The 24,751-nt window shown below is 37.7% G+C and overlaps 2 long non-coding RNA genes across 2 annotated transcripts; one reads left to right on the plus strand and one right to left on the minus strand.

Moving 5' to 3' along the window:
- Positions 1–6,234: 6,234 nt before the first annotated feature.
- On the minus strand, positions 6,235–7,686 carry LOC138226254 (uncharacterized). Its single transcript, XR_011184444.1, has 3 exons — positions 7,637–7,686; positions 7,279–7,340; positions 6,235–6,277 (listed from the first exon to the last, which is right to left on the minus strand). It is a non-coding gene; the product is annotated as an uncharacterized lncRNA (long non-coding RNA).
- Positions 7,687–18,963: 11,277 nt separating this feature from the next.
- Positions 18,964–22,679, plus strand: LOC138226253 (uncharacterized). Its single transcript, XR_011184443.1, has 8 exons — positions 18,964–18,999; positions 19,303–19,350; positions 19,646–19,707; positions 20,766–20,865; positions 21,004–21,065; positions 21,477–21,573; positions 21,803–21,964; positions 22,076–22,679. It is a non-coding gene; the product is annotated as an uncharacterized lncRNA (long non-coding RNA).
- The last annotated feature ends 2,072 nt before the right edge of the window (positions 22,680–24,751 follow it).

A 24,751-nucleotide genomic window follows, 5' to 3' on the forward strand; every position in this document is an offset into this window, starting at 1 on the left:
TGTGTCCTTCCTCTTAATGTCTAAAAGAAAAGGTTAAAATTCATTGAAGCAAAATGCAACAACCCAAAATGTTGGGGAGGTCGTTTCCACAGTTATTTCATATGTGAGTGCTTGGAGTGAAACTACATGACCATGGTGAAGAAGTAAAAACACTTTACCCTGTTCCTCCTGACTGATGTCCTTATGCGTGTTTTGCACAGTTGAGCGTTTTGTGTCTTGTCGTCTGTGTAGGCAACAGCCCTCTTCCCTGGGATAGAACTAGATGATATTTAGACACGTTAATTTGACTTCTCCATTGCTAACATTGATGTGGATATGATTTTATTGCTCTGTTTTGTGAGCTTCCCAAGAAAACAATAAATCCCTTACTACTTGTTCGAAATGCAGTAGCAGAGATCCTAACAAATACAAGAAAGAGAATATCATTCCTGTTTTGAAAAAACTTCACTGGTCACCTGTATTATCTAGGATAAATTTGAAAGTTCTTTTACTTGTTTTTAAAGCTTTAAATGGACCTAGCACGTCTGTACCTTACTGAATGTCTGTCTTCATATGTACGTGACCTGAGATCTGCACATACTGGCCTACTGCAAATACCACATGTGAAATGCAGAAAGAGTGGAGAGGCTGCTTTTTGTTTTTATGCTTCTAAATTATGGAACTCATTTCCACTTTTTATTAGGCAGTCAAGCTCGGTATATTGTTTTAAAAAAACATTTGAAAATGTTGCTTTTAGTTAAAGTGGTTCTTTGTTCTTTCTATTTCTGTTTCTTTTTTTAGTTCTCTTTAATTGTTCTTATTTTATTACGACTTTCCTAATTTTTATTTATTTAATTGACATGTATGTTGCTTTACTGTATTGCTTTATTTTCCTTTACAACTGAAAGTATATCTCTCAATTTTAATATTTTATTTTTACCCTTGGTTTTTAAAGCACCAAAGCACTATTTGTATGAAAGGTGCTCTATAAATAAAGGTGGGTAGCTGCGTCAGCATGCGTAGGCTGCAAAGGAACAAGTAATAGGTTTATTCCATGCTGAAAAAAAGAAGAAAGAGAACACAACGTTTCGGCCGTGGAGCCTTCTTCAGGTGAAGAAGGCTCCACGGCCGAAACGTTGTGTTCTCTTTCTTCTTTTTTTCAGCATGGAATAAACCTATTACTTGTTCCTCTATAAATAAAGTTTATTATTATTATTTTTAATCTTATTATTATACTTTGTTACATTTTTGGTTAGGACAAAGATTCTAGTAGAGGTGGCCTCTTTTACCCCGTTCCAAAAAATTGGAAAACTACCTTCAGAATACACTGACAATGACCATCTACTGTCTCCTCTAACTGTGTATTGTCATCATGCATATCTTGTGTATTATTTATTTAGTTGGTTTTGTCATTCTGTAAAGAAGCCACCTTTCAAGGCACTATATAAAATAATGTTTGTTATTATTATTTACATTTTTCATCGTAAAATCTGGCGAAGAGTCTTAAGAGAATATCAAAGAACACGTTGCTCTTACCTTTCCATTCCAAGAAATGCCCTCAGCTCGGATTGCAGAGATTGACCTCTCTGTCTCAAATTCTGAGAAACATAGACTCGATTGAAAAATGACCATTTCCTAAGATTCACATAACATCACCAGTCAACATTTGCCACTTGACATCAATAGAAACCATAGAGTACATGACATTTCCAATCAGTTTTCTTTCAAGGTACAATACCAATCGCCTTGCCAGAAGAGTTATACTGCGGTAGATAAATATTACAAATGTCAGATACACGCAGAGTTGTTTGGATTACTATGAAAAGATTGGCAAATATATTTATGTTCATTTTATTTCTTGGAGTGACAGAGCTAAAGAGAAAAAAAGACTTACCTTTATCTCTGCAGACAGGATTGCAAGGGATTCCCTTATACTGGGTTCCTATATAACAAATAATACATTATTCAAAAAACATGATATTTCTCTGTCCATTGGCAGCATGATTGTTTATCATTACAGTTTTAGTTCGCTTTAATTTTGGAAACCCCAAGTAAACATAGTTTGTGCCTTTCTCTGAACTTTTTGGCATTTCAATTCATTTGTTTGTAAGCTTATTTTACAGTTGCTAGGTTGATGAAGTTCCTGAACTGTGCAGTATTTCTTTTGGGTTTGGTGCAAATCATATTCTAGCGGTTGGGGGAAAAAAGCACAGGTGCCATCCCACCATTAAACCCTGAAACTTACCTTAGCCGATTCTTCAACTAAACCAGACATGTTAACTAAGTGTTACAGTATGTTTCAAAGTGTGTATTTTAGCAAACACAACTGAAGTTCTGTTGTCTCCTTGGAGACACCTGGAACTGGTGTGATGCTGGTTCTATGACATCATTCGTTCTAAATGTAAATGCAGGTATTGGCACAACATAGTAAATTGATGTAAAGTTATGGATCCATTTATGATTTTCACTCAATTTGAAAGAGTTCCTGTCGTGTGGTTAAAGTTTGTGTTACGGAGGGTTAACTGGGGTTCTGGCTACTAGTTAGGCTTGGTCATTCAGTCATCTGGTTCATGAAATAGGAAGCTAAGAGATCTGTGTTTTAGTTTTACTTTTTGTTTTTGTTCCATAGAATAAGAAATGTTTCATTAATATTAGTAATAGAGTAGCTGTTTCTCTAAACAGTGTGTGTCAGTTTGCACTGCAGGTGTGCCAGGTAGAGACCATTTAAGAACCCAAAAATATGCTGTCATTTACTGCCGTGGCTAATTTCTGTTAACCTTGTCTCTCACTCACTTTGATGAGCAAAATGTTCATACATAAAGCATACATTTCTGATTGGTCAGAAGAAGCTTCTTAACATATAAGGTATAAAGAAAGTCATAAAGTTAGGCACTTAGGTCAGCCTTAGGCAGTTAACCAAGACCATAATCCGATAAGAAGCTATTCCCTTTCATGTTGCTAAATCACATGTAGGATACATGAGTTACACCTCCACTTAAGAGACCTTAAAGAGACCTTGGCCAGCCAGGAGTGTGGAAAACCGTAAAACAGTTCTTGAGGACCTAATTGTTAACTCTTAACAGGCAAAGGTTCCTTCCGTCCTATGAGAAATATTTTAGAATTGAACTAAAGTGTGTTTCCGATACAGGAGCATATGTCTGTCAGGGCCTGTTGGAGAGGCCCTGCATGAGAACCCCTGGATGCAGTTCCACATCCTCCTGAAAGTTAATAGAGCAACAAGCACGGAGCTAAGGACACTGCTCCAGGACATGCTGGCTGACGATCCTGACCAGCGACCAGAAGCCATCCAGCTGAAGAAGCAAGTCAGGCAAGCCATGGCACGAGAGAAAACATCTTTGTAGTGACTGATAGCAAGATGTCCGTGACCAAGGGCAATTCGTCTGAGTAAAGTCTGATTTCATTTTTATGTCCCGAAACGCCACTGCCTTTGTGCTGTAGATTTCTGATTTGGACGGGCATTTCTATGGACAACTTTGACTTTTCTGTGGGTCCAATGAAAATAAGTTTTTTAACTTATTGTTTGTTACAGTTTTCGAAAGTTTAAAGACATTCACTGAGTTGACGATAAAGGAAAACTTTCATCTTTCACCTCTTCAAAGGTAGGCCGGTCAGAGGTACAATATATGTCTTCATGTCTTCATCCTCCATGTTTGTAAATACAGGTTTCACAGTGTTGAGCTAAGACACAAAAACACCTACAAATGGCAGTTCCAAATGTATCAAATGTATAAACCTGGGCTGAAAAAGTGTGTACAGTATATACTCTGTGTAGGTCTGATAAAAGTATTCGAGTCAAAGTGTCATATGGATACAAATTCTCATGATTTTGTATTGTGTGTTTTTTCTCTGTTCTGCTTTATTGAAAGAAATCAGATGCTCTTCCTGAAACTTACCTTAGCTGATTCTTCAGCTAAACCAGACAGACTTCTCAAATTCTCAAATATTATCAAATCTTGTTAGTTCAGAGGTGGTGGAGCCCATTACCAACAGACTCACAGCTGAAATTGCTGTGAAAAGGGCTTCTACCAAATATTAACATGTGGGTGAAAATGTATACAATATTAATATTTCCTTTTTTCCCTTTGAAAGTATAACATATGTGGTGTGAGAAAGAGGTCCTCATTTAATTGCATGAAACTCTGGCACTGGCGCAACAAACTGAACAAAGTTCAAGGGGGTATATGCTTTCTGTAGACACTTTATTTCCTCTTTTTCCATACAAATGATTTGGGAAACCTGTGGGACACTGGAGATCATTATACATGAGCCTCTTTCTGCACCTTTTAAGCCATTGAAACCTAGTTGCCTTGTTACAAGGTCTAATATTACAGTAGGTGTGGTTTCCGTCTCCTAATTTCTGAGAATGATCAAATTGGGGAATAAGTTGTAGGGAATACCACTCTTGCACTTCTAAGAAAAGACTATCTCAAATGAAACTCGCTATAGAAAGACATCTTGTTGAAAAATTCTTTATTTTTTGTAATTTCTAAAGAAAAAACATTCATCAAGTCCTTCACAAATGTTTTGTTTGTGACTTTCTCTGTTGTTCCCTTTCACACTCAACTGAACTATGTGTTATGTCTTGTAAACGTAATCAAACATTTCACTTAGGTGTGTGGGTTAACACAAACCCATATTGTATGAAACATTCAGTTTTTCATTCAAGATTTTTCTAACAATTGCATCCATGCTAGGACTACAGTAAACAACACTTTTTACTAAAGTAAATGAAATTGTTCATTAAACAAGACACATTGTTTAAAATGTATGCAATACGACGACACTAAAAACAACACTGAAACTTTTCATTGAAATACTGTACGAGATTGTGCATATTCAATGGATTTCTCCTGGTGTTTTTTTTCATCAGTCTTTTCATATTCTTGTTCTCTACTCAGGTATCTCCTGTTCCTTTGGTGATGTCTGCTGTACACACATGGTATCATACACTTGAGCAAAGTGTGATACCACAGTTTGTTCTTCTCCTAAAATAAAGATGAACATTGACAAAAGTCAGAAGCACTCTTTTCTTTGACAGACGAACAAAACAATGCAAGAATAACCATACTCTCTGTTCCTTACTCATTTCTACCTACCTGTTTGACCACTTTGTCTGCTTCAGTCAGGACAGGGTGCTGGGGCTGACTCTGAGCAATCTGAGAAGAGCTCTCTGTGATCTTCTCCCCTACAGTGGCTACATTGTACTCTGTTTGAAATCCAGGTATCGCCTCCGGTAAGTTCCTCGGTCCTTTTTGGGACTTGAAAGGGTAGAATCATTTTGTGACTACATTTCATTGTCATGCACTGATATGTTCTGGTTTGTGTTCGATTACTGCAGGCGTTCAAGTACTTTCTTTTTGTTCTAGATTGGCAGTGTTTGAGATGGTAGGAACTTGTCATATTCTCAACTCTGAATGCTCTGTAAACATACTATTTTAGCAATTCTTAGAAATCTGAAAGCAGTGTTACCTGTATCATTTTTTGTCTTGGTAGTAGTATTGCAGCTCCAACATCAGCACTTAAATAATGGTTTGTGATGTTACTTGTCCTTGGAGTTAGTATACTCCTGAGAAGTCAAGAGAAATCTTACGTAAGCATTAATTATGTTTCACTTTTGAAAGCAAAGTACGTGTCAAGTACTTTGAAGGCATTTGTTGATACTTGTAAGCACTTTCGTTGATTATTATTATCCTTCAATTAGTTATTACAAGTCCAACCTTCTCTACATGATCTCACTCCATATTCAGAATGTGGGAATACAGTTGTTTTAAGGAAATGCCACTGAATAGATAGTAGCTGCACTCTACAAAGATGAATTTGCTAATTAATCAGTCAGGGACACAGCTTATACTTCAGTAGTCTTAGATCATTTAATGATGATTATTGTACTTTATAACTAGCAAAATCCCCATATCCTTTTCATTGCTCCTTTTTCAGTCATGTGGATTGACTTATGCCTGAAGTGGTTAATTCTCACCTTGACATCTCATAGAACAACTGAATCTCTACCAAGGGTGAATGTGTCCTTCCTCTTAATGTCTAAAAGAAAAGGTTAAAATTCATTGAAGCAAAATGCAACAACCCAAAATGTTGGGGAGGTCGTTTCCACAGTTATTTCATATGTGAGTGCTTGGAGTGAAACTACATGACCATGGTGAAGAAGTAAAAACACTTTACCCTGTTCCTCCTGACTGATGTCCTTATGCGTGTTTTGCACAGTTGAGCGTTTTGTGTCTTGTCGTCTGTGTAGGCAACAGCCCTCTTCCCTGGGATAGAACTAGATGATATTTAGACACGTTAATTTGACTTCTCCATTGCTAACATTGATGTGGATATGATTTTATTGCTCTGTTTTGTGAGCTTCCCAAGAAAACAATAAATCCCTTACTACTTGTTCGAAATGCAGTAGCACAGATCCTAACAAATACAAGAAAGAGAATATCATTCCTGTTTTGAAAAAACTTCACTGGTCACCTGTATTATCTAGGATAAATTTGAAAGTTCTTTTACTTGTTTTTAAAGCTTTAAATGGACCTAGCACGTCTGTACCTTACTGAATGTCTGTCTTCATATGTACGTGACCTGAGATCTGCACATACTGGCCTACTGCAAATACCACATGTGAAATGCAGAAAGAGTGGAGAGGCTGCTTTTTGTTTTTATGCTTCCAAATTATGAAACTCACTTCCACTTTTTATTAGGCAGTCAAGCTCGGTACATTGTTTTAAAAAACATTTGAAAATGTTGCTTTTAGTTAAAGTGGTTCTTTGTTCTTTTTTTTATTTATTTTTATTTATTTAATTGACATGTATGTTGCTTTACTGTATTGCTGTATTTTCCTTTACAACTGAAAGTATATTTCTCAATTTTAATATTTTATTTTTACGCTTGGTTTTTAAAGCACCAAAGCACTATTTGTATGAAAGGTGCTCTATAGATAAAGTTTATCATTATTATTTTTAATATTATTATTATACTTTGTTACATTTTTGGTTAGGACAAAGATTCTAGTAGAGGTGGCCTCTTTTACCCCGTTCCAAAAAATTGGAAAACTACCTTCAGGATACACTGACAATGACCATCTACTGTCTCCTCTAACTGTGTATTGTCATCATGCATATCTTGTGTATTATTTATTGTAGTTGGTTTTGTCATTCTGTAAAGAAGCCACCTTTCAAGGCACTATATAAAATAATGTTTGTTATTATTATTTACATTTTTCGTCGTAAAATCTGGCGAGGAGTCCTAAGAGAATATCAAAGAACACGTTGCTCTTACCTTTCCATTCCAAGAAATACCCTCAGCTCGGATTGCAGAGATTGACCTCTCTGTCTCAAATTCTGAGAAACATAGACTCGATTGAAAAATGACCATTTCCTAAGATTCACATAACATCACCAGTCAACATTTGCCACTTGACATCAATAGAAACCATAGAGTACATGACATTTCCAATCAGTTTTCTTTCAAGGTTCAATACCAATCGCCTTGTCAGAAGAGTTATACTGCGGTAGATAAATATTACAAATGTCAGATACACGCAGAGTTGTTTGGATTACTATGAAAAGATTGGCAAATATATTTATGTTCATTATATTTCTTGGAGTGACAGAGCTAAAGAGAAAACAATACTTACCTTTATCTCTGCAGACAGGATCGCAAGGGATTCCCTTATACTGGGTTCCTATGTAACAAATAATACATTATTCAAAAAACATGATATTTCTCTGTCCATTGGCAGCATGATTGTTTATCATTACAGTTTTAGTTAGCTTTAATTTTGTAAACCCCAAGTAAACATAGTTTGTGCCTTTCTCTGAACTTTTTGGCATTTCAATTCAGTTGTTTGTAAGCTTATTTTACAGTTGCTAGGTTGATGAAGTTCCTGAACTGTGCAGTATTTCTTTTGGGTTTGGTGCGAATCATATTCTAGCGGTTGGGGGAAAAAAGCACAGGTGCCATCCCACCATTAAACCCTGAAACTTACCTTAGCCGATTCTTCAACTAAACCAGACATGTTAACTAAGTGTTACAGTATGTTTCAAAGTGTGTATTTTAGCAAACACAACTGAAGTTCTGTTGTCTCCTTGGAGACACCTGGAACTGGTGTGATGCTGGTTCTATGACATCATTCGTTCTAAATGTAAATGCAGGTATTGGCACAACATAGTAAATTGATGTAAAGTTATGGATCCATTTATGATTTTCACTCAGTTTGAAAGAGTTCCTGTCGTGTGGTTAAACTTTGTGTTACGGAGGGTTAGCTGGGGTTCTGGCTACTAGTTAGGCTTGGTCATTCAGTCATCTGGTTCATGAAATAGGAAGCTAAGAGATCTGTGTTTTAGTTTTACTGTTTGTTTTTGTTCCATAGAATAAGAAATGTTTCATTAATATTAGTAGTAGAGTAGCTGTTTCTCTAAACAGTGTGTGTCAGTTTGCACTGCAGGTGTGCCAGGTAGAGACCATTTAAGAACCCAAAAATATGCTGTCATTTACTGCCGTGGCTAATTTCTGTTAACCTTGTCTCTCACTCACTTTGATGAGCAAAATGTTCATACATAAAGCATACATTTCTGATTGGTCAGAAGAAGCTTCTTAACATATAAGGTATAAAGAAAGTCAGAAAGTTAGGCACTTAGGTCAGCCTTAGGCAGTTAACCAAGACCATAATCCGATAAGAAGCTATTCCCTTTCATGTTGCTAAATCACATGTAGGATACATGAGTTACACCTCCACTTAAGAGACCTTAAAGAGACCTTGGCCAGCCAGGAGTGTAGAAAACCGTAAAACAGTTCTTGAGGACCTAATTGTTAACTCTTAACAGGCAAAGGTTCCTTCAGTCCTATGAGAAATATTTTAGAATTGAACTAAAGTGTGTTTCCGATACAGGAGCATATGTCTGTCAGGGCCTGTTGGAGAGGCCCTGGATGAGAACCCCTGGCTGCAGTTCCACATCCCCCTGAAAGTAAATAGAGCCATAAGCACGGAGCTAAGGACACTGCTCCAGGACATGCTGGCTGTCGATCCTGACCAGCGACCAGAAGCCATCCAGCAGAAGAAGCAAGTCAGGCAAGCCATGGCACGACAGAAAACATCTTTGTAGTGACTGATGTAAGATGATAGCAAGATGTCCGTGACCAAGGGCAATTCGTCTGAGTAAAGTGTGATTTCATTTTTATGTCCCGAAAGGCTACTGCCTTTGTGCTGTAGATTTCTGATTTAGACGGGCATTTCTATGGACAACTTTGACTTTTCTGTGGGTCCAATGAAAATAAGTTTTTTAACTTATTCTTTGTTACAGTTTTCGAAAGTTTAAAGACATTCACTGAGTTGACGATAAAGGAAAAGTTTCATCTTTCACCTCTTGGAAGGTAGGCCGGTCAGAGGTACAATATATGTCTTCATGTCTTCATCCTCCATGTTTGTAACTACAGGTTTCACAGTGTTGAGCTAAGACACAAAAACACCTACAAATGGCAGTTCCAAATGTATAAACCTGGGCTGAAAAAGTGTGTACAGTATATACTCTGTGTAGGTCTGATAAAAGTATTCGAGTCAAAGTGTCATATGGATACAAAGTCTCATGATTTTGTATTGTGTGTTTTTTCTCTGTTCTGCTTTATTGAAAGAAATCAGATGCTCTTCCTGAAACTTACCTTAGCTGATTCTTCAGCTAAACCAGACAGACTTCTGAAATTCTCAAATATTATCAAATCTTGTTGGTGCAGAGGTGGTGGAGCCCATTACCAACAGACTCACAGCTGAAATTATTCCAAATATTAACATGTGGGTGAAAATGTAAACAATTGTAATATTTCCTTTTTTCCCATTGAAAGTATAACATATGTGGTGTGAGATAGAGGTCCTCATTTAATTGCATGAAACTCTGGCACTGGCGCAACAAACTGAACAAAGTTCAAGGGGGTATACGCTTTCTGTAGACACTTTATTTCCTCTTTTTCCATACTCTAAGAAATGATTTGGGAAACCTGTGGGACACTGGAGGTCATTATACATGAGCCTCTTTCTGCACCTTTTAAGCCATTGAAACCTAGTTGCCTTGTTACAAGGTCTAATATTACAGTAGGTGTGGTTTCCGTCTCCTAATTTCTGAGAATGATCAAATTGGGGAATAAGTTGTTGGGAATACCACTCTTGCACTTCTAAGAAAAGACTATCTCAAATGAAACTCGCTATAGAAAGACATCTTGTTGAAAAATTCTTTATTTTTTGTCATTTCTAAAGAAAAAACATTCATCAAGTCCTTCACAAATGTTTTGTTTGTGACTTTCTCTGTTGTTCCCTTTCACACTCAACTGAACTATGTGTTATGTCTTGTAAACGTAATCAAACATTTCACTTAGGTGTGTGGGTTAACACAAACCCATATTGTATGAAACATTCAGTTTTTCATTCACGTTTTTTCTAACAATTGCATCCATGCTAGGACTACAGTAAACAACACTTTTTACTAAAGTAAATGAAATTGTTCATTAAACAAGACACATTGTTTTAAATGTATGCAATACGACGACACTAAAAACAACACTGAAACTTTTCATTGAAATACTGGACGAGATTGTGCATATTCAATGGATTTCTCCTGGTGCTTTTTTTCATCAGTCTTTTCATATTCTTGTTCTCTACTCAGGTGTCTCCTGTTCCTTTGGTGATGTCTGCTGTACACACATGGTATCATACACTTGAGCAAAGTGTGATACCACCGTTTGTTCTTCTCCTAAAATAAAGATGAACATTGACAAAAGTCAGAAGCACTCTTTTCTTTGACAGACGAACAAAACAATGCAAGAATAACCATACTCTCTGTTCCTTACTCATTTCTACCTACCTGTTTGACCACTTTGTCTGCTTCAGTCAGGACAGGGTGCTGGGGCTGACTCTGAGCAATCTGAGAAGAGCTCTCTGTGATCTTCTCCCCTACAGTGGCTACATTGTACTCTGTTTGAAATCCAGGTATCGCCTCCGGTAAGTTCCTCGGTCCTTTTTGGGACTTGAAAGGGCAGAATCATTTTGTGACTACATTTCCTTGTCATGCACTGATATGTTCTGGTTTGTGTTCGATTACTGCAGGCGTTCAAATACTTTCTTTTTGTTCTAGATTGGCAGTGTTTGAGATGGTAGGAACTTGTTATATTCTCAACTCTGAATGCTCTGTAAACATACTATTTTAGCAATTCTTAGAAATCTGAAAGCAGTGTTACCTGTATCATTTTTTGTCTTGGTAGTAGTATTGCAGCTCCAACATCAGCACTTAAATAATGGTTTGTGATGTTACTTGTCCTTGGAGTTAGTATACTCCTGAGAAGTCAAGAGAAATCTTACGTAAGCATTAATTATGTTTCACTTTTGAAAGCAAAGTACGTGTCAAGTACTTTGAAGGCATTTGTTGATACTTTTAAGCACTTTCGTTGATTATTATTATCCTTCAATTAGTTATTACAAGTCCAACATTCTCTACATGATCTCACTCCATATTCAGAATGTGGGAATACAATTGTTTTAAGGAAATGCCACTGAATAGATAGTAGCTGCACTCTACAAAGATGAATTTGCTAATTAATCAGTCAGGGACACAGCTTATACTTCAGTAGTCTTAGATCATGTAATGATGATTATTGTACTTTATAACTAGCAAAATCCCCATATCCTGTTCATTGCCCCTTTTTCAGTTATGTGGATTGACTTATCCCTGAAGTGGTTAATTCTCACCTTGACATCTCATAGAACAACTGAATCTCTACCAAGGGTGAATGTGTCCTTCCTCTTAATGTCTAAAAGAAAAGGTTAAAATTCATTGAAGCAAAATGCAACAACCCAAAATGTTGGGGAGGTCGTTTCCACAGTTATTTCATATGACAGTGCTTGGAGTGAAACTACATGACCATGGTGAAGAAGAAAAAACACTTTACCTTGTTCCTCCTGACTGATGTCCTTATGCGTGTTTTGCACAGTTGAGCGTTTTGTGTCTTGTCGTCTGTGTAGGCAACAGCCCTCTTCCCTGGGATAGAACTAGATGATATTTAGACACGTTAATTTGACTTCTCCATTGCCCACATTGATGTGGATATGATTATAATGCTCTGTTTTGTGGGCTTCCCAAGAAAACAATAAATCCCTTACTACTTGTTCGAAATGCAGTAGCACAGATCCTAACAAATACAAGAAAGAGAATATCATTCCTGTTTTGAAAAAACTTCACTGGTCACCTGTATTATCGAGGATAAATTTGAAAGTTCTTTTACTTGTTTTTAAAGCTTTAAGCGACCTAGCACGTCTGTACCTTACTGAATGTCTGTCTTCATATGTTCCTATACGTGACCTGAGATCTGCACATACTGGCCTACTGCAAATACCACATGTGAAATGCAGAAAGAGTGGAGAGGCTGCTTTTTGTTTTTATGCTTTCAAATTATGAAACTCACTTCCACTTTTTATTAGGCAGTCAAGCTCGGTACATTGTTTTAAAAAACATTTGAAAATGTTGCTTTTAGTTAAAGTGGTTCTTTGTTCTTTCTATTTCTGTTTCTTTTTTTAGTTCTCTTTAATTGTTCTTATTTTATTACGACTTTCCTAATTTTTATTTATTTAATTGACATGTATGTTGCTTTACTGTATTGCTGTATTTTCCTTTACAACTGAAAGTATATCTCTCAATTTTAATATTTTATTTTTACGCTTGGTTTTTAAAGCACCAAAGCACTATTTGTATGAAAGGTGCTCTATAGATAAAGTTTATCATTATTATTTTTAATATTATTATTATACTTTGTTACTGTCTCCTCTAACTGTGTATTGTCATCATGCATATCTTGTGTATTATTTATTGTAGTTGGTTTTGTCATTCTGTAAAGAAGCCACCTTTCAAGGCACTATATAAAATAATGTTTGTTATTATTATTTACATTTTTCATCGTAAAATCTGGCGAAGAGTCTTAAGAGAATAACAAAGAACACGTTGCTCTTACCTTTCCATTCCAAGAAATGCCCTCAGCTCGGATTGCAGAGATTGACCTCTCTGTCTCAAATTCTGAGAAACATAGACTCGATTGAAAAATGACCATTTCCTAAGATTCACATAACATCACCAGTCAACATTTGCCACTTGACATCAATAGAAACCATAGAGTACATGACATTTCCAATCAGTTTTCTTTCAAGGTACAATACCAATCGCCTTGCCAGAAGAGTTATACTGCGGTAGATAAATATTACAAATGTCAGATACACGCAGAGTTGTTTGGATTACTATGAAAAGATTGTCAAATATATTTATGTTCATTATATTTCTTGGAGTGACAGAGCTAAAGAGAAAACAATACTTACCTTTATCTCTGCAGACAGGATCGCAAGGGATTCCCTTATACTGGGTTCCTATGTAACAAATAATACATTATTCAAAAAACATGATATTTCTCTGTCCATTGGCAGCATGATTGTTTATCATTACAGTTTTAGTTAGCTTTAATTTTGTAAACCCCAAGTAAACATAGTTTGTGCCTTTCTCTGAACTTTTTGGCATTTCAATTCAGTTGTTTGTAAGCTTATTTTACAGTTGCTAGGTTGATGAAGTTCCTGAACTGTGCAGTATTTCTTTTGGGTTTGGTGCGAATCATATTCTAGCGGTTGGGGGAAAAAAGCACAGGTGCCATCCCACCATTAAACCCTGAAACTTACCTTAGCCGATTCTTCAACTAAACCAGACATGTTAACTAAGTGTTACAGTATGTTTCAAAGTGTGTATTTTAGCAAACACAACTGAAGTTCTGTTGTCTCCTTGGAGACACCTGGAACTGGTGTGATGCTGGTTCTATGACATCATTCGTTCTAAATGTAAATGCAGGTATTGGCACAACATAGTAAATTGATGTAAAGTTATGGATCCATTTATGATTTTCACTCAGTTTGAAAGAGTTCCTGTCGTGTGGTTAAACTTTGTGTTACGGAGGGTTAACTGGGGTTCTGGCTACTAGTTAGGCTTGGTCATTCAGTCATCTGGTTCATGAAATAGGAAGCTAAGAGATCTGTGTTTTAGTTTTACTGTTTGTTTTTGTTCCATAGAATAAGAAATGTTTCATTAATATTAGTAATAGAGTAGCTGTTTCTCTAAACAGTGTGTGTCAGTTTGCACTGCAGGTGTGCCAGGTAGAGACCATTTAAGAACCCAAAAATATGCTGTCATTTACTGCCGTGGCTAATTTCTGTTAACCTTGTCTCTCACTCACTTTGATGAGCAAAATGTTCATACATAAAGCATACATTTCTGATTGGTCACAAGAAGCTTCTTAACATATAAGGTATAAAGAAAGTCAGAAAGTTAGGCACTTAGGTCAGCCTTAGGCAGTTAACCAAGACCATAATCCGATAAGAAGCTATTCCCTTTCATGTTGCTAAATCACATGTAGGATACATGAGTTACACCTCCACTTAAGAGACCTTAAAGAGACCTTGGCCAGCCAGGAGTGTAGAAAACCGTAAAACAGTTCTTGAGGACCTAATTGTTAACTCTTAACAGGCAAAGGTTCCTTCAGTCCTATGAGAAATATTTTAGAATTGAACTAAAGTGTGTTTCCGATACAGGAGCATATGTCTGTCAGGGCCTGTTGGAGAGGCCCTGGATGAGAACCCCTGGCTGCAGTTCCACATCCCCCTGAAAGTAAATAGAGCCATAAGCACTGAGCTAAGGACACTGCTCCAGGACATGCTGGCTGTCGATCCTGACCAGCGACCAGAAGCCATCCAGCAGAAGAAGCAAGTCAGGCAAGCCATGGCACGAGAGAAAACATCTTTGTAGTGACTGATAGCAAGATGTCCGTGACCAAGGGCAATTCGTCTGAGTAAAGTCTGATTTCATTTTTATGTCCCGAAAGGCCACTGCCTTTGTGCTGTAGATTTCTGATTTAGACGGGCATTTCTATGGACAACTTTGACTTTTCTGTGGGTCCAATGAAAATAAGTTTTTTAACTTATTCTTTGTTACAGTTTTCGAAAGTTTAAAGACATTCACTGAGTTGACGATAAAGGAAAAGTTTCATCTTTCACCTCTTGGAAGGTAGGCCGGTCAGAGGTACAATATATGTCTTCATGTCTTCATCCTCCATGTTTGTAACTACAGGTTTCACAGTGTTGAGCTAAGACACAAAAACACCTACAAATGGCAGTTCCAAATGTATAAACCTGGGCTGAAAAAGTGTGTACAGTATATACTCTGTGTAGGTCTGATAAAAGTATTCGAGTCAAAGTGTCATATGGATACAAATTCTCATGATTTTGTATTGTGTGTTTTTTCTCTGTTCTGCTTTATTGAAAGAAATCAGATGCTCTTCCTGAAACTTACCTTAGCTGATTCTTCAGCTAAACCAGACAGACTTCTGAAATTCTCAAATATTATCAAATCTTGTTGGTGCAGAGGTGGTGGAGCCCATTACCAACAGACTCACAGCTGAAATTGCTGTGAAAAGGGCTTCTACCAAATATTAACATGTGGGTGAAAATGTATACAATTGTAATATTTCCTTTTTTCCCTTTGAAAGTATAACATATGTAGATTAAACTGACCCAGGGACGCCAAATAATGTAGATTAAGCCGGCCCAGGGACGCCAAATAATGTAGGGAAAACCGGTTCAGGGACGCCAAATATGTAATCATAGTGGCTCTCTGAAGGCACCAGTTCTGTAGGGTTTGGGCATTTACTGAGACAATTATTAATTGTAGCAGTAAATCACAAAGTTGATTCTTTTGATGGCTTTAGAATCCAACCATGCGACATAACTCAAACAACGCCCACACACAAGTACTAATACACGAGGATCCATTTATTAATACATAGAATATGCCTTAAACCTAACAGATCTTATCGAGAGGGTTATCAGAATACAAAAGGTATCTATTCAGTCAGTTAAGAAGTGTTACACATATCAAGAGGACATACGTTCAGTATATCATTCATTAAGACCGTTTCGTAAAGTGAACTTGGTTACAACTTCTACATTAGATACTCAAATAAGTACATAACTCTTAGGAATTAAATTGATATCAACTGGTTGGGATAACAATTGAATTCTCGAGCTGTAATGCATTGAAGTTGAATACTCATCCAATCTTTGGGGATTCAGATCTCCTGCGGGCACAAAGAAACAGTTGCAGGCCGTTGCTGTCCAATCCGCGCTCTCTGGCTCGGTGCCAGGCTGTGCTGTGCGGCTTGCGACGGTGCGCTGCTGATGCTCACTGTTGGCTTTAACTAGCAAAGTTTGTGCACAGGAGAAAAGATGACTGTGGGTCCCAGCAAGTCAGGAAGAGGACCGGTTCGTTCCCGATGAAGAGCTAGTTCTGAATAGTAATTCAGCTGTCCACAGTTCCGACCTGTTCACGAGGCCTGCTGCTGGTTACTCTCTGGCAACCTCCACTCTAGACTCTTAGAACAAAGGAAAGTTCTGGCACTCGGACACACTGGCCGTTCCGTGGTTGTCCGGGCTGAGTCTCAGGATGGTCAGGAGGCGCGCTGCGAGAATGTCCTGCCCTTGGGAGCCTTCTGCTCCTGGGCCGTCCTGCCCTGGAATTCTCACAGAATCTTGTTGAATCTGAATCTGAATCTGAATCTGAATCTCCCAGGCTCTCTGTGTTGCCTGTTTTTACCTGGAGGAACTTCAGCTCATTGATTGGCTGAAAGTTCCATGGGCATCAGAGTCTCACGTGGGTTACTCGGCCCTACCAGTCCCTGATTGGTTGATCAAGGTGAGATATGAGTCACTTAGTCCTGACACTTAGGAATGCAATCCAGATGTCCAACTCGCACTCCCTAGACAGATAGGCGCCAATGGGTGACCATTGATCATGATAGCCAGGCTTAGCTAAGTGCATCCCCCTTTGGGAGCTGTCCTTGGACCTTAAATCACCTTGCATGAATGGTTTCTCTGTGGCTGCACCACAGAGATGAACAGAGAAATGAGGCCTAATTTGGGAAAGCTCAGAAACACTTAATTCTGCCTTATTATTAAGCCTCGCCGCTACAACAGAAAGCGTATACCCCCTTGAACTTTGTTCAGTTTGTTGCGCCAGTGCCAGAGTTTCATGCAATTAAATGAGGACCTCTTTCTCACACCACATATGTTATACTTTCAATGGGAAAAAAGGAAATATTACAATTGTATACATTTTCACCCACATCTTAATATTTGGTAGAAGCCCTTTTCACAGCAATTTCAGCTGTGAGTCTGTTGGTAATGGGCTCCACCACCTCTGCACCAACAAGATTTGATAATATTTGAGAATTTCAGAAGTCTGTCTGGTTTAGCTGAAGAATCAGCTAAGGTAAGTTTCAGGAAGAGCATCTGATTTCTTTCAATAAAGCAGAACAGAGAAAAAACACACAATACAAAATCATGAGAATTTGTATCCATATGACACTTTGACTCGAATACTTTTATCAGACCTACACAGAGTATATACTGTACACACTTTTTCAGCCCATGTTTATACATTTGATACATTTGGAACTGCCATTTGTAGGTGTTTTTGTGTCTTAGCTTAACACTGTGAAACCTGTAGTTACAAACATGGAGGATGGAGACATGAAGACATATATTGTACCTCTGACCGGCCTACCTTCCAAGAGGTGAAAGATGAAACTTTTCCTTTATCGTCAACTCAATGAATGTCTTTAAACTTTCGAAAACTGTAACAAAGAATAAGTTAAAAAACTTATTTTCATTGGACCCACAGAAAAGTCAAAGTTGTCCATAGAAATGCCCGTCTAAATCAGAAATCTACAGCACAAAGGCAGTGGCCTTTCGGGACATAAAAATGAAATCAGACTTTACTCAGACGAATTGCCCTTGGTCACGGACATCTTGCTATCAGTCACTACAAAGATGTTTTCTCTCTTGCCATGGCTTGCCTGACTTGCTTCTTCTGCTGGATGGCTTCTGGTCGCTGGTCAGGATCGACAGCCAGCATGTCCTGGAGCAGTGTCCTTAGCTCCGTGCTTATGGCTCTATTTACTTTCAGGGGGATGTGGAACTGCAGCCAGGGGTTCTCATGCAGGGCCTCTCCAACAGGCCCTGACAGACATATGCTCCTGTATCGGAAACACACTTTAGTTCAATTCTAAAATATTTCTCATAGGACTGAAGGAACCTTTGCCTGTTAAGAGTTAACAATTAGGTCCTCAAGAACTGTTTTACGGTTTTCTACACTCCTGGCTGGCCAAGGTCTCTTTAAGGTCTCTTAAGTGGAGGTGTAACTCATGTATCCTACATGTGATTTAGCAACATGAAAGGGAATAGCTTCTTATCGGATTATGGTCTTGGTTAACTGCCTAAGGCTGACCTAAGTGCCTAACTTTCTGACTTTCTTTATACCTTATATGTTAAGAAGCTTCTTCTGACCAATCAGAAATGTATGCTTTATGTATGGACATTTTGCTCATCAAAGTGAGTGAGAGACAAGTTTAACAGAAATTAGCCACGGCAGTAAATGACAGCATATTTTTGGGTTCTTAAATGGTCTCTACCTGGCACACCTGCAGTGCAAACTGACACACACTGTTTAGAGAAACAGCTACTCTATTACTAATATTAATGAAACATTTCTTATTCTATGGAACAAAAACAAACAGTAAAACTAAAACACAGATCTCTTAGCTTCCTATTTCATGAACCAGATGACTGAATGACCAAGCCTAACTAGTAGCCAGAACCCCAGTTAACCCTCCGTAACACAAACTTTAACCACACGACAGGAACTCTTTCAAACTGAGTGAAAATCATAAATGGATCCATAACTTTACATCAATTTACTATGTTGTGCCAATACCTGCATTTACATTTAGAACGAATGATGTCATAGAACCAGCATCACACCAGTTCCAGGTGTCTCCAAGGAGACAACAGAACTTCAGTTGTGTTTGCAAAAATACACACTTTGAAACATACTCTAACACTTAGTTAACATGTCTGGTTTAGTTGAAGAATCGGCTAAGGTAAGTTTCAGGGTTTAATGGTGGGATGGCACCTGTGCTTTTTTCCCCCAACCGCTAGAATATGATTCGCACCAAACCCAAAAGAAATACTGCACAGTTCAGGAACTTCATCAACCTAGCAACTGTAAAATAACCTTACAAACAACTGAATTGAAATGCCAAAAAGTCCAGAGAAAGGCACAAACTATGTTTACTTGGGGTTTACAAAATTAAAGCTAACTAAAACTGTAATGATAAACAATCATGCCGCCAATGGACAGAGAAATATCATGTTTTTTGAATAATGTATTATTTGTTATATAGGAACCCAGTATAAGGGAATCCCTTGCGATCCTGTCTGCAGAGATAAAGGTAAGTATTTTTTCTCTTTAGCTCTGTCACTCCAAGAAATATAATGAACATAAATATATTTGCCAATCTTTTCATAGTAATCCAAACAACTCTGCGTGCATCTGACATTTGTAATATTTATCTACCGCAGTATAACTCTTCTGGCAAGGCGATTGGTATTGTACCTTGAAAGAAAACTGATTGGAAATGTCATGTACTCTATGGTTTCTATTGATGTCAAGTGGCAAATGTTGACTGGTGATGTTATGTGAATCTTAGGAAATGGTCATTTTTCAATCGAGTCTATGTTTCTCAGAATTTGAGACAGAGAGGTCAATCTCTGCAATCCGAGCTGAGGGTATTTCTTGGAATGGAAAGGTAAGAGCAACGTGTTCTTTGATATTCTCTTAGGACTCTTCGCCAGATTTTACGACGAAAAATGTAAATAATAATAACAAACATTATTTTATATAGTGCCTTGAAAGGTGGCTTCTTTACACAATGACAAAACCAACTACAATAAATGATACACAAGATATGCATGATGACAATACACAGTTAGAGGAGACAGTAGATGGTCATTGTCAGTGTATCCTGAAGGTAGTTTTCCAATTTTTTGGAACGGGGTAAAAGAGGCCACCTCTACTAGAATCTTTGTCCTAACCAAAAATGTATAATAATGTATAATAATAATATTAAAAATAATAATAATAAACTTTATCTATAGAGCACCTTTCATACAAATAGTGCTTTGGTGCTTTAAAAACCAAGCGTAAAAATAAAATATTAAAATTGAGAGATATACTTTCAGTTGTAAAGGAAAATAAAGCAATACAGTAAAGCAACATACATGTCAATTAAAGAAATAAAAATTAGGAAAGTCGTAATAAAATAAGAACAATTAAAGAGAACTAAAAAAAGAAACAGAAATAGAAAGAACAAAGAACCACTTTAACTAAAAGCAACATTTTCAAATGTTTTTTAAAACAATGTACCGAGCTTGACTGCCTAATAAAAAGTGGAAGTGAGTTTCATAATTTAGAAGCATAAAAACAAAAGCAGCCTCTCCACTCTTTCTGCATTTCACATGTGGTATTTGCAGTAGGCCAGTATGTGCAGATCTCAGGTCACGTATAGGAACATATGAAGACAGACATTCAGTAAGGTACAGACTTGCTAGGTTGCTTAAAGCTTTAAAAACAAGTAAAAGAACTTTCAAATTTATCCTAGATAATACAGGTGACCAGTGAAGTTTTTTCAAAACGAGAATGATATTCTCTTTCTTGTATTTGTTAGGATCTGTGCTACTGCATTTCGAACAAGTAGTAAGGGATTTATTGTTTTCTTGGGAAGCCCACAAAACAGAGCATTATAATCATATCCACATCAATGTGAGCAATGGAGAAGTCAAATTAACGTGTCTAAATATCATCTAGTTCTATCCCAGGGAAGAGGGCTGTTGCCTACACAGACGACAAGACACAAAATGCTCAACTGTGCAAAACATGCATAAGGACATCAGTCAGGAGGAACAAGGTAAAGTGTTTTTACTTCTTCACCATGGTCATGTAGTTTCACTCCAAGCACTGTCTTATGAAATAACTGTGGAAACGACCTCCCAAACATTTTGGGTTGTTGCATTTTGTTTCAATGAATTTTAACCTTTTCTTTTAGACATTAAGAGGAAGGACACATTCACCCTTGGTAGAGATTCAGTTGTTCTACGAGATGTCAAGGTGAGAATTAACCACTTCAGGCATAAGTCAATCCACATGACCGGAAATGGGGCAATGAACAGGATTTGGGGATTTTGCTAGTTATAAAGTACAAAAATCATCATTACATGATCTAAGACTACTGAAGTATAAGCTGTGTCCCTGACTGATTAATTAGCAAATTCATCTTTGTAGAGTGCAGCTACTATCTATTCAGTGGCATTTCCTTTAAACAACTGTATTCCCACATTCTGAATATGGAGTGAGATCATGCAGAGAATGTGGGACTTGGAATAACTAATTGAAGGATAATAATAATCAACGAAAGTGCTTAAAAGTATCAACAAATGCCTTCAAAGTACTTGACACGTACTTTGCTTTCAAAAGTGAAACATAATTAATGCTTACGTAAGATTTCTCTTGACTTCTCAGGAGTATACTAACTCCAAGGACAAGTAACATCACAAACCATTATTTAAGTGCTGATGTTGGAGCTGCAATACTACTACCAAGACAAAAAATGATACAGGTAACACTGCTTTCAGATTTCTAAGAATTGCTAAAATAGTATGTTTACAGAGCATTCAGAGTCTCATAGAGAAAATAAGTTGAGAATATGACAAGTTCCTACCATCTCAAACACTGCCAGTCTAGAACAAAAAGAAAGTACTTGAACGCCTGCAGTAATCGAACACAAACCAGAACATATCAGTGCATGACAATGAAATGTAGTCACAAAATGATTCTACCCTTTCAAGTCCCAAAAAGGACCGGGGAACTTACCAGAGGCGATACCTGGATTTCAAACAGAGTACAATGTAGCCACTGTAGGGGAGAAGATCACAGAGAGCTCTTCTCAGATTGCTCAGAGTCAGCCCCAGCACCCTGTCCTGACTGAAGCAGACAAAGTGGTCAAACAGGTAGGTAGAAATGAGTAAGGAACAGAGAGTATGGTTATTCTTGCATTGTTTTGTTCGTCTGTCAAAGAAAAGAGTGCTTCTGACTTTTGTCAATGTTCATCTTTATTTTAGGAGAAGAACAAACGGTGGTATCACACTTTGCTCAAGTGTATGATACCATGTGTGTACAGCAGACATCACCAAAGGAACAGGAGACACCTGAGTAGAGAACAAGAATATGAAAAGACTGATGAAAAAAGCACCAGGAGAAATCCATTGAATATGCACAATCTCGTCCAGTATTTCAATGAAAAGTTTCAGTGTTGTTTTTAGTGTCGTCGTATTGCATACATTTAAAACAATGTGTCTTGTTTAATGAACAATTTCATTTACTTTAGTAAAAAGTGTTGTTTACTGTAGTCCTAGCATGGATGCAATTGTTAGAAAAAACGTGAATGAAAAACTGAATGTTTCATACAATATGGGTTTGTGTTAACCCACACACCTAAGTGAAATGTTTGATTACGTTTACAAGACATAACACATAGTTCAGTTGAGTGTGAAAGGGAAGAACAGAGAAAGTCACAAACAAAACATTTGTGAAGGACTTGATGAATGTTTTTTCTTTAGAAATGACAAAAAATAAAGAATTTTTCAACAAGATGTCTTTCTATAGCGAGTTTCATTTGAGATAGTCTTTTCTTAGAAGTGCAAGAGTGGTATTCCCTACAACTTATTCCCCAATTTGATCATTCTCAGAAATTAGGAGACGGAAACCACACCTACTGTAATATTAGACCTTGTAACAAGGCAACTAGGTTTCAATAGCTTAAAAGGTGCAGAAAGAGGCTCATGTATAATGACCTCCAGTGTCCCACAGGTTTCCCAAATCATTTCTTAGAGTATGGAAAAAGAGGAAATAAAGTGTCTACAGAAAGCGTATACCCTCTTGAACTTTGTTCAGTTTGTTGCCCCAGTGCCAGAGTTTCATGCAATTAAATGAGGACCTCTTTCTCACACCACATATGTTATTCTTTCAATGGGAAAAAAGGAAATATTACAATTGTATACATTTTAAAGCCATGTGTTCATATTTGGTAGAAGCCCTAACAACACCTAAAAAACACCTAACAACGGGTGCAGGACCGAATTAGGGCAGTACCCACTATTTATAAACATACAGAAAACAATATTAAAGTACTGGCTTTAATATTAGCCAGACACAGCTGGATGAGCTCTACCAGCCAGGACAGGAGGCTCTATTGTACACAGAGAGGGGTGGGAGGGGGGAACAAGCTGCCCAGCCGTGTGGAATGCTACAGAACCCTAAACAGACAAAACATACTACCCGAATATTTGACCAAGATATCCAGACACAGCTGGATGAGCTCCACCAGTCAGGACAGGCTAATAAGATACACTCCACAGACATTCACAACAGTGACATATCATAAACACTTGAATTACTTATCTAGTCTCTCGAAACAAAATTTCGAGAAAAAACACATTGCCCAACGTTAGAAAGCACCTTGCATTACATTGCTTGAAAAACAATTTTATTTCGAAGGAATTATGGATCGGGAATTCTTCGAGGAAGTCGGGGTCACACAGCATGCCGGCCCATATATCAGGGAGCACATTGGATCAAGGCACAGTCTCTTTCAAGAAAACGATCCGAAACACACAGCAGCAAGGGCGAGGCTTATAGCAGAACGAGTGAACTGGGTGAAAACTCCAGCCGAATCTCCAGATTTAAATCCAATAAGGATGGTATGGCATTAGCTGAAAGACTATGTTTGGAAAACTGCTAAACCCAGCACAAAGCAAGAACTGATACTGATACAATGTCTGTTGATACTGATACTGTATGAGTAGGGCTGTTTCACCACTCCTTTTTTTTGTTGCATACAGCAGTACTTCTTATGGTAGTACTTAAGTACAGTACAGTAGGTACTTACAGTAGTACTTCTCACGTTAAAAAAGTTAGGTGTTAGCATAAACTATTAGTAAATAAAAAATATTAAACTTAGCACTGTAATAAATTATGCTAATATTAAATTCGATTCTGCTCTGAGAATGTAGGGGGAAGGAAAAATGCCAGTGGTCTTTTCACTGATGAACTTGTGCCTGATGAACACCACTGCGTCACACCACACAGCTGAAAGCCCACCTCAACGTGCCAGGCCACCACTGCATCCCACAGCTGCCAGCACACCTCATGCCTTGTTATGTGAAACTTTAATTCTCTTTTTAGGATTTTTTGAACATGGTCTTTTTTTCCCCCAATCAGAGGCTCACCACAATTCACGCTCAACCACATCACAGATCTACTACACACACCTCAGGATGGTGACGTCACTGCCTTTCATATGGAAACATTTTGACACCGCGCTCAACAATCTTAGGAAGATCACAAAACAAGCCTGCTAGCCTGGATTTTACCTAAAAAAATCACGCCCGAGAAAGTGAAGTACTGTAGCATTAACTAGCAAAGGTGTATTGCAGACATAGGCATAGTACGTAATACAGGCTTTATGAACTCTAATAATATTGTTTCGGCTGTGAATCCTTTCTTCAGCTGTGAGTGTCTTCAGCTCATAATGAAACACTTGGAGTTTGCAATGTACGGCGCTCTGAACGAGTTCAACTTTAATGCAGGAAAAATGGATTTCCCAGAAGCTATACTGATTCTTATGGAAGCCCGTTTCCGCCAGGGAGTAGAAAAAATGCGCCCTGGTATTCTCTGGGATGCAGTGCAGTTAAAACTGTTCACTGTTACTGACCATACTGCCTGCCTGCGGGCACTTT

Source organism: Lepisosteus oculatus, unplaced genomic scaffold (assembly GCF_040954835.1).
Source record: "Lepisosteus oculatus isolate fLepOcu1 unplaced genomic scaffold, fLepOcu1.hap2 HAP2_SCAFFOLD_116, whole genome shotgun sequence".
NCBI classification, from domain to species: domain Eukaryota; kingdom Metazoa; phylum Chordata; class Actinopteri; order Semionotiformes; family Lepisosteidae; genus Lepisosteus; species Lepisosteus oculatus.